Here is an 11,116-nt window from a genome sequence, read left to right on the forward strand (position 1 = left end):
TTTGGGTGCGCTGCCCAGGGCCGGTGGCCACCATGAGTCGTCCGAGGAAGAGGGGGATGATCCTAGGATGAGGACATCCGTCTTGTCTGAATTTAGTTTTAAACGGCTGTTCTTCATCCACTCGGCTACGTCTTTCATCCCTTCGTGTAGGTTGGTTTTGGCAGTGTTTGGGTCTTTGGTGAGGGAGAGGATCAGCTGTGTGTCGTCAGCATAGGAGATGATGTTGAGGTTGTGTTGGCGCGCGATGGATGCGAGGGGGTTCGTGTAGACGTTGAAGAGGGTGGGGCTGTGCGATGATCCTTGTGGTACGCCGGCTGACGCCCGGTGGGGCAACTTTGGGGACCCGCACCACTGGGCTGGACCAAGGACTACTGGAGTGCTCAACCACTCCTAATTTCAACATTTTGGAGACTTCCTCCCTAATGCTGACCCTCACTTTGACCAACAGCCTGTAGATTTTGTTTTTGGAAGGCAGGCTGTCTCTAGTATCATTATCATGGGTACACAAGTGTGTACGCTGAGGGATGAGGGAAAACAGGGAGGCAAACTGTTCTGCCAATTGATGATAGTCATACTCCTGTTCTGGGGTCAGGGTAGTAGTGAGGTTGGCACCTTACACTGACCCATCTTTCTTCCTGCAAGATAAGGGGTAAAGGAGAGGTTCCCTCTCCTCCTCTACTTTGTTATCTACCACCAAAACCATGGAGGGATTTGAGATCCACCAGGTAAATGGCCTCTTCATTCCTCTCAATCACTTCATAAGGCCCAGTTCAATGGTCTTGGAGGGCCTGGGGCTCCACTGGATCCCTAACCCACACTTTGTGGCCAAGTTGAAACTCCACTAGAGTGGTCATCTGGTCCTACCAGATTTCCCTGACTTTCTGGAAAGCCGCCAGGTTCTCAGAAGCTTTCTTCAAGAATGTGGCCATCTGGTTTCTGAGATCTAGCAGGCAGCAAATCTTATCCTGGGGGGGTCTTTGGAGATGCTCCCACCCCTCCTTCACCAGCTTTAGAGGTCCCCTAACAGGACATGCACAAAGAAGGTTGAATGTGCTGAACCAAATTCTCTTATGTGACACCTCCCTGTACAGAAAAGTCATGGAGAGAGGATGTCCCTCTTCCGAATCATTGGCTCAGGCATGCTCATAATCATGCCTTTAAGGTCTAGTTAAACCTTTCAACAAGCCCATTGGTTTGGGGAAGGTAGGGTGTGGAGAACTTGCACGTTACCCACACTATTCCCACATGGACTTCAATCTGGGGATCATGGTACGATCACTAGCACCGGTGGCAGATTAGCCCAGCACCATGTGACTCTGGGCAATAGCTTATTTAATATTCCCGACGGCCCCCAGCGCCTAGAGACCCTCACGGGTGATTGTGCACTTTACAAATGTGGATTATTATTATTTTGTCAAGTAGGCAGACATAAAGTTGGTGCCCTTGTCAGACACCACTTCCTTGGGGAGCCCTACTCTGTTAAAAATCCCCAACAGGGCCACAGCCACTTCAGGTACAGTCATGGTCCTCAGAGGTGTTGCATCTGGGTGTCCAGTGACATGGTCCACAAAAACCAGGGGAAATCTGTTGCTTAGAGCAGTTTTAGTGTCCAAGGAACCAACAATGTGTATCCCCTTTCTTTTATAGGGTATTCAGATGAGCCTTTTGCTTTTCCCCCGTTTTCCCACTGCCTGGTAGGGGAAATATGCCCTTGAGAAAATATCTCAGGATGTCCTCACCCCTGGACAATAAAAGTGGAAGACAAGGCTGACAAAGGTCTTTTCTTGTCCCAAATGTCCTGCAGGGGGAATTTCATGATCCAAACTCAGTAGGAAGACCCTGTAGCAGTGGCGGGAGCAACCATGTGTAGCCTCATGCACAGGTGCCTTAGGCTAACTATACAGGGTGTCATTCCCCAATAAATCAGGTGATCTCCAGAGGTGTCATTAGCTGCTTGGACCGTAGCCTATTGCCTCATGCCCTCTAGTGCTTGGCACTCCTTCTGTGTCTTGCAGAACAACAGCCTGGTAGGCCCATACTCTACTTGCCATCCAGCCACTACAGGCAGATTCCTAAGGAGACAATGTCCTCCCCAGTAGACTCTGGGGTGGCCTCCTCTAGTGCACCATTCACTTGCACCATAAGAGTTTCAGGTGCTTGTTTCCCAAGCCCCCCTGCCCTTCCCTTTCTGCACTTACCTTTCTGCACTTACCTTTCTTGTCAGCTGCCAGCATCATTCTTCTAGTCTCTTGGTTTCATTGACTCCCCTTCTGGGCTGCCATGAACATGTTGGTCATACAGACCCACTCAGGTAACCCCAACATTTCCAGGCGTGACCTGAGCTCCACTTCCTTCTAGACAGTGTGCTCCAGATCATTTCCAAGCAAATAATCTATAGACAAGACAGGGCTCAAAGCTAAGCTAAGAAAACCTGGGATCCCCCCATTCAAACAGAACCAGAGACACAAGGTAGTGGCGCTCACGGTTGTCAGCTATTATAATCTGGTGAAATGTATTGGGTGTCACCTGAACTTGTGGAAAAGTGTCCATTTTTACGTTAGCATAAGCAGCAGCTATTTTGACTTTAGAGTCCATTTCGTTTCTGTCATGTTCATTTTACTCTCTGCTGTTCGTTTTTTCACCCAGCCTGTGTCCTCTAACTTTAGCTGACCTCTCTAACATTGTCAATCTGGTGTACATGCTGGGGAGGTTGCAGCTTCCGGTGCACCTGGTCTCAGAGGTTATTTATTGATAGCTTATCGCCGCCATAAACATTCCTTACTCCCCCTCCTCATCTCCTGACCATCTGGTCAGGCTTTGTTCTTGTTTGCCTATAGCTATTTCCATGCCTAAACCTGTTTCCTCCAGTTTTCATTCTCATGAGATTGCATTCTAACAAATAGTATATAGGGATGATGGTTTTTGCATTATGTGTGCTTCCTCCAACAACACTTGAGGGTGTTGTTCGGAAGCAGTCCTGCTCATGAGCATTTAATAAACTTGGTTTGTTTTACTTCACTCCAGTGCCGATCTCTCTTTTGTTAGTCTTCGGACCTGTGGACGAGAGGGTGACCCTGCACCAGTGTACCCTCAGAGGGGTACATTTCCATAATTGGACCCCACCATGTGGGGCCCTATCGAAGACGTGGCCGTCTGAAGGAGTGGTCTTGACGGAAGATTGAAATTATTACTGAGGACGTGTACTGCATGAGAAGACTTTCATCTTTGCAGCCAACGTGAACTTTCCGGTTTTCTTGTCTTAACCCTCCCGGTGGTGGCCGGTCTCGTCTAGGGCTTTTTTGGTGAATTTTGCAGTGACCATTAGGTCGACCAGAGATTGGCAGGTGGGAGTTGAAGACTTCTGTTTGGTAAGGTCGCTGATACGGCACTCTTGTTTGTTTGGTTTGGTTTTGGTATAAATTCTTTGCAGAGACTGAAGGCAGGTAATATGGGGATTTTTCTCCTTTTGAAACTTGTTTGGATAAGTAATATTTTACATATAAGTGTAAAAACATCCCTGTTATTAGTACACTTCGTAAGTGGTGCTGCTGCAGCAGTACCAGAAGTGATTTTGAACAGTCAGCCAGCTCCTCCAGAAGGGACGCCGAATAGAGATATGTAAATAAAATATCAAGTCAAGTCAAATAGCTTTATTTTGATAACAAGTATCATAAAAGAATCAATCATTCTCACAAACCATCAATAAAAATATGAGTTATCTTTAATACGGTAGTAATAAAAATATGCAAAACCGTCAAAGCATAATAGGTTGTCACATTGCCATATCAATAACAGTAACAAACTATATCAGATAGGTCCTTAATTCAAAATATAAAATTGATTTGGTTCCTTCCTTAGATACTAATATAGGACATTTACATTTAATATAGTGAAATAGTATATAAAATATAGTATGTGTACAAATACACAAAGAAGGAACCCGATCTACAGTGGCTGTGAAATGGTCATTTGATTTTTAGAAGGTTCAGTATGTGGAACAGTGTTTGTTCAAAAGAATGAGTAGACAGGATATGTTTGATAGTTTGTGTAAGTGGGATAAGGAAGTGAGAGAGAGAGCAAAGAAAGTGGAAGCTATAGCACAGAAAGAACAGCTGAAAACGATGTATCAGAAATGTGTAGAATTAAGAGATAACGAGATGCAGGAATGGATAGAAAAAGTAGAGAGAGAACATCGATTGCAGGTAAATGGCCAGTACCCTATTAGACGTCCTGTCTATCCACTGCTTAGTAAGTGTTAGACCTTGCACATTGGCGTTGGTCTCCTTTCCATTTTTGATGTTGCCCCGTGTGTTTTAGCTGGTGTTAGATGCTTTGAGCACTGTGCCTATGCTGTCCAGTGTCACAGTGCAAGTGCTCCCTATTGTAAACTTAATGTATGGATTAGTGATTCAATGACTGGCTGGTTTAGTTTACCTGTCAGACCCTAGTACAGTGCACCAGGAGTGCCCAGGGCTGGTAATCCAAATGCTGCTAGTGGGCCTGCAGCACTGGGTGTGCAGCCCACAGAAGCAGCCTGTAAAAGTGTGTCTAAGGCCTGCCATTGCAGAGCATGTTTACAGTCCTGTACTGCCATGGTGATGGGGAAAGTTCACCCCCTTGCCAGTCCCTAAACCTTCCCTTTTCGTCATATCAGACACCCCTATAGTAGACCAAAGGGCAGGGTGCATTGTAAGTATAAGGTAGGATATGCCCTGGTGTGTGTGGCATGTCCTAATAGTGAATTACAGCCATTTTTGTGTTTCACGATTGCAAGGCTACCTGTTCTCCATAGGCCAGAATGGGCAGTTAGATTATTACATTTTATAATCCTAACTGACTCTGGGAACATGGTAGAAATTAGAGTTTAGTATGCCTGACCTGAATGATAAAATACATCATTTTAGTGAAAATGGTTTTAACATTCTGTGTTTGAAAATACCACTTTTAGAAAGTAGTTATTTCCTTGTCTAACTATCTAAGCCTGCCTCTGCAGGGTTGTACATTCCTTGTCTGGAGTTTGAGTAACAGGGTTGGGGGATTCCTGGAGACAGGGTGAGTCAGCCCAGTGGTGAATAGAGAGATATGCATCTAGATGGGAGGGAGGAGTTGCACCTGGGACCTGAATAGGGCTGTGCCTTCCCTCCACAATGCTGGCTGCACCTCCTGTGGTGTGTCTGATGTCTCTGCCCTGCGCTGTGAAAGGATAGAAGGAGCCATGTCAACAGAGTGCTCCAGGGCAGTGCTTTCCCTTCACAATGCTAGATCCACCTCCTGTGGGGCATCTGATGTTTCTGCCCTGCACTGTGAAAAGAAAGAAGGAGTCATGTAAACAGAGTGCTCCAGGACTGACCAGAACTGGTTTGAACTAGGGAAAGGCCCCTCTGCACTCAGAGGACAAAGAATTTTGGGGTATAAGTATTGGGACCCTTATCCCAAGAATTTAGATCACTTTTGTACAACAAGAAGAAACCTTCGCTGAGGAGTGGAACCAGAGTGACTGAGGAGAGACTATCCCTAAGCTGAAGTGCTGCTTGGGGGATTGGCCTGCAGAGGTTGATTGACTGCCAAAGAAAGGAAAGAGGAACTTTGTGTACTTTTCATCAACGTTTAAGGATCTCCAAGAGCTTGGAACAGAGCGTGCCTCCTGCTGAAGTCTCAGGGACAACAGACTTCACCCACCAGCTCCCCAAGAGTTTTCTTGAAGTCTCTGCAGTTGTGCTGGACTTTTTGAGCACTTGCGCGTCGCAAGGAGCTGAAAGCGCGACTCAAGAACAGGAAGATTGTCGCCGAACTGCCACTGCCGCTTCACAACATAAAGCGCCTCACATCGCCGGAGAAAAGGATCAATGTCGCAGCAGACGCCGCCGCACCACCGTGAAGCATGTCGCAGGACAAGAGGATCGAAGTTGCATCAGACACTGCAGCATCCCCAAGAATCGTGTCACAGGGCCTGTCATGGCTCATTGCCGGAGGAGAGGATCGGCGTTACAGCAGAAGCGCCGCATCACTGGGAAGAGTGTCACAGGGCCTGCCACGGCTCGCATCGTTGTGGAAGCAACTCGCATCGCCAGGAGAGAGGATCGACGTCGCAGCAGACTCCGCCACATTACTGGGAAGCGTGTCGCAGGGCCTGTCATGGCTCACATCAAGGAGAAAGCGCCATCTTTATTTCTTTGCACCAGATCTTCAACACATCACCGTCCTTACGTGTAAGGGACTACCGCATCACCTTTCCTGCAACACTTTTGTTGCCCTGCGTGTCGCAGCTTGAGGTTCATTGACTCAAAGTGTCGCATTTTATGATCTAAAGAGAACTAAGTGTTCTATCATTTTAAGTATAGTATTGTGGAATGTGATAAGTCTATATAAAGAATACTTATTTTTTATATAAAACCTGTGTGGTGTCCATCTGTAGTGTTGTCACTTGATTACTGTATGTGTTCACAATGCTTTACACACTGCCAAGCTACCAAGGGGGTGAGCAGGGGTTATTTTAAGAGTCTACCCCCTTACTCTGACCAGAGGCTAGGGTCCCTGTTTGTCACAAGTACCTACCTGTGCCAACTAGAGACCCCCAAATCTAACAATAAGCCTCATGATGACTCTATTTTAGTAGAGCGACCCCACCCCCTATAAATCTCCTGATCCGAGTGCCCTGAGGGAGGTGATTCTGATGAAGAAATCTCCTCATCAGATGATAATGACAAAGATCAGTGATCAAAGCGACAGACTCACTCTACTCTGTCTAGTTAAGATAAAGATAAATTGAAGGGCAGTGCTAGAGAGGAATCTCATCAGAGAACTACAGTGACAATCCTCACAAATACAGTTCAGGCTTGGGAAAACACAAACCAGTTATATTTTTTAGAAAAGTTCTGTTGGGAGATATTATATAATTGGCAACATATTTCTGATGAATCAGGTTCAAATGATTTGAAGACAGATTATAGGCAGGTAAGAGATGGGACTTACCCTTTCAAAAACATATCTGGCACAATTAGATGAGCGGTTAAATTACGGGATGATACAATACAAATGCAAAAGGAAAAAGAATTAGCTAAAAAGCAGCAAGCAGGCATTGAGACAACCGAATCTCAGACAGAGAAGACAGATATTCTGGTGAATGCGAATGATCCTAGCAGTAGTGAGTCGGCTGTGAGACCAATACGTGAAGCTGCACCCCTGGATGTTCCACCAAAGGGTGCAGGAACAAATGATGATAAGACTTCCGATGATGCAAATGGATATTTTAAATATAATTGGGTCTATACTCCGTGGAGTAGAACAGATGTTATGGCCCTTAAGGCTGCCTTGCCTGACCCCCGGAAAAATCCTGACGCCTTCTATGAGGAGGTGGAAGAAGCCATTGGTTCTTGTACTGTGACATTAGCAGATATAGATATGTTCTTTGGGCTTATTTTGCCCCGTGATATGTGGAGAACGATACGCAAAATCAATGACGCTGAGGCATTTGGTGACACTTGGGTAAAATTAGAAGAAATAGATGCGGATAGGTTACCTGCCCAGAAACCCCAATAGGAGATATTAGATCTTCCTAAAGCTATTGTGACTAAATTGAGACTCTCATACCCCCTAAGAAAATAGATTGGCCAACATTAGCATCTTGTAAACCGAAAAAAGATGAATCAGTCTCTGATTTCTTTTCAAGGTTTGAGAAGACATTTCATGATTTTAGTGGCCATTCCTGGCCGATGACATGGGCAAACATTTGTTTGTCGACAAATTTATTGCTAATATGTTACCAGAAATATCTAGTCTCCTCAAAGCAAGTGAAAGTTCTTTAACTACTTCCTCCCCAGTTCCCCTTTTGACAATGGCACAAAATTATGAGCGACAGGAACTAGAAGCGAAGGAAAGGGTGGATAAAAAGGTTAAAGAATTGAAAACAAAGGTGATGAGGACTTAAGCGTACGGTGCACCATTTAGGGGAGGTGGAGGGGGCGCACGTGCAGAGCATGCACCAGGAGCATTCCCTCTCCTTCGAGCCAATTTGTCTCCTGATCAGTGTGCCTATTGTAAAGAGATTGGGCACTGGCGTTCTGAGTGCCTTGTTTTGCAATATCAGCAGGGATGGGGGAGTATGCAAGGGTGTCCAGGGAACATAGGGAGCAGGGATGGTGCAAGTGTTGGCCCCCGGTTTGAGGCAGTTGAACAGAGACCAAATTACCCTAATGCTATTGACAAATGACATCAGTACCAAGGACTGACTATTCTGCTGATGCACCCAGAGTTTCCGATTATGCGTAGGGTTGCCTAGGACAGGGTGTGGGACCCATTGAGGTGCCAGTAGATCAAATGAGTCCCTATCTTGATACAAATGTCTTGGGATCTACTAAACAATTTCTGGTTCATACAGAGGCTTCCCTTAGTGCCCTGTCTAAATGATTGGTTCCTGGTTCTCCCCTGTCTGGAACCATGATAACATTGTTAGGGTTCAATGGAACACCTACACTTAGCCCAATATCACAGCCAGTTGAATTCGGACTAGATAAATTCACTACAGCGTGCCTATTTTTGCTCTCCCCTAACGCTTCAGATAACATTGTAGGTATCGATATGCTGAAATATTTCTTGCTACAATACGCTGTTCCCTGCAAGGTGTACGTGTTATCCTCAATGACAACTATCCATTGATTAAAAGTTCTTGCATTATCAGTGAGGACACAGCTCTGGCGTCCTTGCCTTGCACTCTGTGGGCTAGATCAGATACTGATGTGGGTCAAATGGTTATTCCTCCTGTATGAATTCAAGTGAGATAAGGTGCCTCATTGTCTTGTTTTCCTCAATACAAGATATCTTGAGAGGGTGAGGAGGCACTAGCAGGTTTTGTCTAGGACTTGACTATTACCTATTCAGCCTGAAAGCGGCTATCTTTTTAGATTAGATTAGAGCTCCACAGGGTTATACAGAGAGTTCTAATATTAACAGTCAGGCTTTGCAGAGACAACTTAATTCCTTTCCTGTATCAAAAGGTGTGGCCCTCATTCATTATGTTGATGACATTCTATTAGCTGCTGACACTCCTGAGTATTGTGAAGAAGGTACATTGTTCCTGCTATTGTTTCTTGCATCACATAATCACAAAGTCTCTAGAACAAAATTGCAATATTGTAGACAACAGGTTACCTATCTAGGGCACCTCCTGTCTAAGGAGGGACATGCGCTAACACCAGATCCCATCTGAACCATTCTTGACACACTTGTACCCCGTACTCAAAAAGATGTCCGTGCACTGATTGGCCTTACTTCCTTTTGCAGGCAGTGGATCCCCTGTTTTTCGTATATTGTCAAACCTTTGTTAGCCCTTTTGTCCAAAGACAACCCAATGCCCCTCCCATGGAGTACTGAATGCCAGAGCACCTTCCAACAGTTACATCAAGCCCTTAGTTCTGCACCAGCATTAGGTACCCCAGATTACACTAAATCTTTCACGCTCTATGTCCACGAAAGGGAAGGTTGGGCCCTCTCGGTCTTAACACAGATACACAGCGATAAACAACACCTGTGTGCATATTTTTCAGCTGTCCTTGACCCAGTTGCTCGCATGCTGCCTGGATGTTTCCGAGCGGTGGCAGCAATGGTCGTATCTATATGTTAGAGTGAAGGAATCGTTCTGTCACACAAACTGCTTGTGTTAGTACCCCATTCAGTTGATGCTTTACTAAACCAAACCAAGATGCAGTATTTGACTAGTGCCCGTCTGACAGGATATGAATTGTCACTTTTGGACTCCATATCACGCTAAAACAATGTTTGCCACTAAATCCTGCCACACTATTACCTTTTCCAGCTACTCAGTCTCAGTCACAAGAGCCACATGATTGCATATTTCTCACTGAAAAACAGATGAAGCGTTGCGTTGACCTGCAAGACACTCCCTTCTCCATTCCCGATGGGGAGTTATGGGTTGATGGGTCATGTTTGAAATTACCCGATGGCACCACATCTGCTGCCCATGCTATTACGACTCTCCAGACAGTAGTTGAGCTCGCATCCCACAGAAATCGACCCAAGCAGCTGAGCTGATTGCTCTAACAAGAGTGTGTGAGCTTAGTACAGACTTGTTTGTCAATGTCTACACTACCAGTCAGTATGCATTTGGAGTAGCGCACAACTTTGGCCGCTTGTAGAAGGAACGCGGTTTCCTCACTTCACATGGAGCACAGATAGTACATGGTGAACTAGTGCACAGCCTTCTTACTGCCTTTACTTATCCCAAGAAAATAGCTATCATTAAGTGTAGTGCACACAAGAAGGTGACAGATAAAATAGGAGCAGGTAATGCCTTTGAGGATCGCACAGCTGGTGAGACCGCAACACAGTGAAGCACTCCGTCTATGTATGTGGTTAAGTCGCAAGCTGAATGTTGGCATGATGCTAGACAGGAAGTGTTGGATTAGCAGCAATCTGGCTCCTTTGAGGAATTAGACCAATGGTCTAAGGAGGGACCATTGGATGATGAGGGCTTCTGGAGGAGCAAAGATATGGCTAAATGGAAGTTGCCCATTGCATACCTATATCCTTCAATCCATATGGAACATGGTCCAGCACATGTTAGTGCATCCTCAGTAGCAAAACAGCTTATGCAAGATTGGGATCATCCTGATATTGCTGGAACCGCTAAAAAGATAGTTAAGTCTTGCCTGGTTTGTATTCAGTATAATCCTGGAAAGGGAACACAGACTCCAACGGGAGGGTTTGCAACACCATCCGCACCTTTTGAGGTCCTACAAATGGATTACATTCAGTTTGAGCGCTATAACAATCTTAAATATGTCTTAGTAGTAATTTGCGCCTTCAGTAAATGGGTGTAAGCATAGGCTAGGAAAGACAATAGAGCCCTTACAACTGCAAAAAATTCTCCTAAAGGAGTACTTTCCGAGATTCAGTGTTTGCCGAATTTTATGGAGTGATAACGGACCCTAGTTCATTGGACAGGTTGTAGATTATGTCATGAAAGGGCTAGGGGTCAAGCAGAAGTTACAGGCTGCTTTTCACCCACAGTCAGCAGGCCTGGTGGAACGCTACAACTGGGTCCCTAAGCCTCGCCCTATACATGATGTGCCTCTTGCATTGATGAGTGATTATCTGTTTC

Source organism: Lissotriton vulgaris, chromosome 4_1, assembly GCF_964263255.1.
Source record: "Lissotriton vulgaris chromosome 4_1, aLisVul1.2, whole genome shotgun sequence".
NCBI classification, from domain to species: Eukaryota; Metazoa; Chordata; class Amphibia; order Caudata; family Salamandridae; genus Lissotriton; species Lissotriton vulgaris.